This window comes from Myotis brandtii, unplaced genomic scaffold, assembly GCF_000412655.1.
Source record: "Myotis brandtii unplaced genomic scaffold, ASM41265v1 scaffold237, whole genome shotgun sequence".
Classification (NCBI taxonomy): Eukaryota; Metazoa; Chordata; class Mammalia; order Chiroptera; family Vespertilionidae; genus Myotis; species Myotis brandtii.
The window spans coordinates 6,645,363-6,651,833 of record NW_005358943.1 but is presented as its reverse complement, the minus strand read 5'-3'; the positions used below and the strand labels follow the sequence as shown (position 1 = coordinate 6,651,833).

At 40.4% G+C, this 6,471-nt stretch overlaps 1 long non-coding RNA gene across 1 annotated transcript in view; it reads right to left on the bottom strand.

The window, feature by feature from the left end:
• Positions 1 to 765: 765 nt before the first annotated feature.
• LOC106726200 overlaps positions 766 to 6,471 on the bottom strand; it is a 22,551-nt gene continuing 16,845 nt past the window's right edge. Inside the window, exons 2-3 of the long non-coding RNA XR_001362220.1 lie at positions 936 to 1,063; positions 766 to 848 (exon numbers count right to left, since the gene is read on the bottom strand). This is a non-coding gene — a long non-coding RNA (uncharacterized LOC106726200). The remainder of the gene's footprint in view (positions 849 to 935; positions 1,064 to 6,471) is intronic.

The window sequence follows — 6,471 nt, the reverse complement described above, 5'->3', positions numbered from 1 at the left end:
AGGACAAGTATTCAGTGTAAATTCATATTCAGTTGGCAGCATTTTTCTATTTTAGTAATACATAAAATTGTGTATTTGACAACCAAAGAAAACCTAGCTTAGATGAAATTTGGTGTATAATATGGCAAAAGGAACAAAATGTTGGCTCTTTCTCAATCTGCCATTCATTTCACTAAATATTCATACATATCTTTTTTTTCTCCCTCACCGTAAGGACACATATTATAGTCCAATCCAGTTCAAGCACATGGCTCAAAGTCCAGCACCTTTGGGTGATATAAAGTCTTCCCATTTAAAGCTCTTCTCAGTATGATAATATATAAACATATAGAGAAGTTATCTGCACTTTTTATTATAGGATGATAAAACAGGGACAAGATAAGCATAATAAAAACGATTAAGAAAGTAAAGAACTGGGGATATATAACAGCCATGGTCCATTGTAGGAATGAACTCTGCTTTTTAGTTGTCATAGACATAGTTTTAAAATGCTTTGCCAATGCATAACTTGGGTCTCCATCTTTCTAGCACCCAACATCTGTTTCTTTGCCATCTGCTGCCCAAATGTTCAGCCAAATACATTTACTTCAGGTTTTTATTATAGCAGCATTTCCTTCAAAGGATCAATTTCTGTATTAACTAGGGTATTGATAGGGGAAGTAAATAATAGACCCCAGAATATATGTAGCATAAACATAGTAGAGATTTATTTCTCATTTATTTAATCTTCTAGGGTAAGTGTTCCCCGTTAATAGGCAGCTTTCCTCCAGGCTGTATGTAGTTCAGGGATCCAGCTCTTGCCACCTTATGGTTAGTCTCCTTCCTAGGGCCTCATCTTCAAATGAATCCTGTTGATGGACAGAGAAAGATGATGGAGGACATACACCTGCTTCTTAAATCCTGACCAGAAAATGCCACACAGTACGTCTGCTCACCTTCCACCAGTTAGCATTTGAGTCCTTGTTGGGGTAGCTGCTTCCAGTGACAGCTCAGGTCTCGGAGGGGAAGCACACATTTTGGCAGACAACTAGCCGTTGTGATACAAGAAGATGGGGATTCAGTCCTGAAAAAAAGAAACTTAGTGGCAAGGGAGAAATTTAAATAAGATTATTAAGAAGTTCTTTATAGGGTGCCTCAGATCATAACATAGCACTAACCACCAATCCTGCCTTCTAAGTCTGTGTCTGTGTGTTATTTTAAGATATTAGATGAACTATCTATGACAAAAATGGAATAAAAAGCAAGAATCGATGATAGATGTATATAGATAAAGATATAGGTATAGATATAGATGTAGATAATAGATATAGATATAAATACAGATATAAACCTATAATAATAAAAGGGTAATATGCTAATTAAACCGGGAGACCAGACATCCTCCTACCATCTGACTTCCTTCCGGGCAAAACCACAGTGGTGGGGGTCGAGGCAGAGGCGGTTAGGGGCAATCAGGCCATCAGGGGAGGGCAGTTGGGGGCCCTGAGGCCAGCAGGGGAGCAGTTAGGCAGCGATCAAGCCAGTAGGCAGGCAAGTGGTTAGGAGCCAGGGGTCCCAGATTGGAGAGGGTGCAGGCTGGGCTGAATTTCGTGCACCGGGCCTCTAGTAGAGATATAAATATAGACATAAATATAGATATAAATATATATTTTTAAGTAGCCAGCAATGGTAATAATAACCATATAGTAGAAGCCGCTTGGCTGTGTGTGTGTGTGTGGTTTCTATATACTAGGCACTGTGTTGAACTCTTTTCAAGCATTATTTTATTTAAATCTCACTAACATTCGCTCAATTTTATGGACATAGAAGCTTAGCTTAAATAACCTGCTGAGATAACACCTAGAAGTGCCTCGTTCCAGGACCTAGTTCCTATTCATACACTAGTTAGCTTTCCAACTTAAAATTCATAAACCCTTAGGACAGTGGTTCTCAGCCTGTGGGTCGCGACCCCTTTGGCGGTCGAACGACCCTTTCACAGGGGTCGCCTAAGACCATCCTGCATATCAGATATTTACATTACGATTCATAACAGTAGCAACATTACAGTTATGAAGTAGCAATGCAAATAATTTTATGGTTACGTCACAACATGAGGAACTGTATTTAAAGGGCCAGAAGGTTGAGAACCACTGCCCTAGGATTTCTTGAAGAAATACTTGAGAAGAACTGATGTAGAAGTTAATGAAGATGTAATCATAACATAAATATAAATGAATTACCTGAAACTACATGCCAGTCCCTGGTTAAAAGGTTATCAAGTGATTTGGTACACGCTTGTAAAAATGCATACAAAAATTTTATGCCATGAAAATTATTAAAATTAAATATTCTTATAGAGAACTGGCAGTTTGAGAAATAGTTTCCAATCCCATAATGTGTGGATACCTACCTTTCTCAGTAATGCTATCTGCTGCTGCCTCACAGAAACTCTAACTTGCTGGGAGGGTTCTTTCCTCCTCATTAATATCAGTGGTCCGTGGGCCTTAAAGTGTCATTGTTAGTTAATTCCACTAAAACACTGAAACGTGAAGATTCTCAAGGTCCAGTTACAGGGAGGAAATGACAGGTCCTACTCCTGAGTGACCTAACGTGACAAGAGAAAGAATTCAGCCAGCCGGCTGGCCAGGGTTTAACCAGAAATAAAACGTGACGGTTCTTGGATGGAAGACAGAGAGGAACGCCGACAGAGGAGTGCAGGTCCAGGGAAGGCTGGCCTGCGGGAACAGCCAAAGGCTCTCCTTTGCAGGAAACTTCTAAGAAAGATGTGCAGTGGGATAAGGCAGGATCTTGTGAATATTGCTTGGCTCTACTGTCCTTTTAAGGCACTTCCTCCTTTATTTTTTATTTTTTATTGTTTAGCATCCATTCCTTTCCTTGGGCTTCTGAACCTCAACTCTTTCTTTGACTGTTGAGCTTTCTCCTAGTTAGACTGGTCTGTGAATCAACATTGCATAGAGTACATGGAAGAACTAAAATTTTGTCTCTAAAGGAACAGAGGAGCAGACTTTACATTGTCTGGAGCAGGGGTCCTCAAACTACGGCCCGTGGGCCACATGCAAATACAAATATTGTATTTGTTCCCGTTTTGTTTTTTTACTTCAAAATAAGATATGTGCAGTGTGCATAGGAATTTGTTCATAGTTTTTTTTAAACTATAGTCGGTCCCTCCAACGGTCTGAGGGACAGTGAACTGGCCCCCTGTTTAAAAAGTTTGAGGACCCCTGATCTGGAGGCTGCCAACCCCAGGACCAATCCACACACCAGAGTCAGCGGTCACAGGAGAGCGTGTGTGCTCAACTGATTGTGATGCTAAGAGTCTGGTAGCAAAGTACTTGGTCATTTTATGTCAGAGGCAGGAGGAAGAAGTTGTACCTTGCTCTTACAATAAACTCCAGAGTGTTCCCTAGGAGACTGGTAGCCAAATAAACAAACACAAATGATGAGGAACCAATTGAAGGAATGTACCCAGGGAGAGCTTGTTAGCTTTAGAACACATTATTGAAGAACCATGAAATTTTATTTTTATTTATTTTTTATTGAATGTATTGGGGTGGCATTGGTTAACAAAATTATATAAGCTTCAGGTGTACAATTCTATACTATATCGTCTGTATATTGTATTGTGTGTTCACCACCCAAAGTCAAGTCTCCTCCATCATTCTTTATCCCCGCTTTACCTTCTTCTACCTCCCTAGAGTCATGACATTTTAGAACTGCAAGGAACTGAAAGGTCCCATCTCATCTAAAGGTCACAAACGGGCAGCCTAGGCCAAATCTGGCCTGCAGATGGGATGTGCCCTGTCTGGTTCATTATATGTATTAGTTGTCCACATTTAAAACAAGGAGAGCTCACATTTTTAAAAAAAATCTAGATTCCTGATCACTCTTGGAAAATCAGATTATCTGACAACGGTTTCCCCACAGCTGTAACTAGAGCCCCAGCAGCAACTATGTCCTTTGGCTATGGCATGCATTTCCCAGTTTCCCACAGTCTCTGCTTCAATTGTTTACATAACCTGCCTGGACTCCGTTGCCAGGTTTTGAGTTTGCAACTCTTGCTGGACCAACCTGTTCATGTCTTATGGTTGAGGAAGTGAGGCCCGGAGAAGTCAAGTGACTTGCCCATCCACACCACTTTTTCTCATATAACTCACACGCTGGTGCTCTTTCCATATATTCTTTTCTCTATCCCATACGTTTCCCCTAAGACATTTGGAAAGTAAGCATGCAGGCTGAGGAAATCATGTTCCAAGCAGGAAGAGACAAAGATGATGTCAACCAGAAAATTAGTTTGAGGCTCACTAACGGGAACCCAAGAGACCTGGATAGGAAGTTATTAATGGGAGGAAGTGCAAGGAGGAGAGAGATAGCCTGTCAAATAAGAACAAATGAGAGAGGCACATGTGAAGAGCTAAGGTAAGGTGAGGAGGAGCCATGGAGGCACCGAAGTGATCTGCTCCCATTGAGATGTTAGCCTTGATGGAAAGCAGCAGAGGACAGACAGGAGGAGGCTGCCAAAAAGAGACTCTAAAATCAAAACTGATCAGAAACATGGTTAGAAATTATAAGAGATTTCTTCTTCAGATTTATTTTGACAAAATAAAGATGTGTGAAGGAAAGCAGAGAAAGCTTCTCAGGGTTGCCTGAGAAGTTATTAATAGAAGGAGGTCAAACTAAGGATCTAAAAGGAAAAAAGGGAATAGAAAGAAAAAGAAAAAAGAAACTTTCTAAATGCAAATGGGAATTTTATCAAGAATTTATTGTTTAAGAGGTTGGTAGAAGTTTTTCTAGAAAGAAAAATGCACCAAGACTAGGGCACAGGACTCTCATATTTATTGACTTCAGAGAGGAAGGGAGAGATAGAAACATTAATGATGAGTGAGAATCATTGGTCGGCTGCCTCCTGCATGCCCCACACTGGGGATCGTGCCTACAACCCAGGCATATGCCCTAACCAGGAATGGAACCATAGGTCCACACAACCACTGAGCCACTCCGGCGGGGCCACAGGACACTTTTTCTTAGGGAGAGGGAGGATCTCAGAGGAGGCTCTCAGGGCTGGTTCTGCTGGAAGATTATAGAATTCATACCGAACACTATTGCGTGAATTCACTGTAAAGATTAGTAGAGAGAAGTAGCAGAGTGATTTTTGAGATCCTGACTGGTGCCAAAGCAAAAGTTGATTAAGCCTTAAAAGAAACAATGGATAATTAGCAAGTGAAAGTCAGAAAGCCTGGGGGCTGGTCTTGGCTCAGCAGTTCTCAACCTGTGGGTCGAGACCCCTTTGGGGGTCGAACGACCCTTTCACAGGGGTCACCTAAGACCATCAGAAAACACATATATAATTACATATCGTGTTTGTGATTAATCACTATGCTTTAATTATGTTCAATTTGTAACAATGAAAATACATCCTGCATATCAGATATTTACATTACGGTTCATAACAGTAGCAAAATTACAGTTATGAAGTAGCAACGAAAATAATTTTATGGTTGGGGGTCACCACAACATGAGGAACAGTATTGAAGGGTCGCGGCATTAGGAAGGTTGAGAACCACTGTTCTAATGGGTTGTATCACTTTGGGCCAAACACTTCAGTTTTCTAAGGCTCTGTTTCCTCAAGTGTGAAGTGAGGGGCTTGGGCTGATTCTCAAAGTGTTATCCCCAGATCAGCAGCATCAACATCACAAATCTTGTTGAAATACAAATTCTTAGGCCCCATCCCAGACCTACTGAGTCAGAAATGGGGTGAGACTCTGCAATCTACCTTGTAATTAACAAGACCTCTGGGTGAGAAAGGTGCTGAGCGAGACATGGTCCAGATGATCTCTCTGATCCTTATAGCTCTAAACACTGTAACTCTAAGTGAAAGATGAAAGAGTGCTGAGTTACCCTAGTAGCTGGCATAAAATATTTTTATATTCAATAGGACAAGACATGCTTATTTGTCTTGAATTATGCAAATGTTTGGTTTACCGTTTGATTTTATGAGGCATGAGAACACCATACACAGGCAAGGAGCACTTCAACAATGAAATGAAGCAGAGCTGAAGACTACACAGTTGGCAAGACCAGGTTAGTCACCTATGCATTGGCAGTAATCTCCCCATTAGGGTACATACTTATTAGGACGATCTCTCCCTTTTAGTGTTTAAATTCTATAGTTTTAAAAAATACACTTATAGGTCAGTTAATGAACTACCTTATAATTAGCTATTTTATATTAATGGTGCTTTTGTTTATAAAAAATAAAATCTTCAAAGCTCCTTTGGAAGTTCTGTGGTGTTATAGGGCTCAAAGGTTGAGCTCTAATACCAAAAAGCAAAACAAAACAAAACACACAAGCCAAGAAGCAAATTAAACAAGAAAAACCAACTTCATTATCAACTTCTCTCTTTCCAGGCATAGTTAAAGATAAATAAGACTGTAAAACAGATTTCAGTTTGCTTTCCATATCACCTCCCTTGG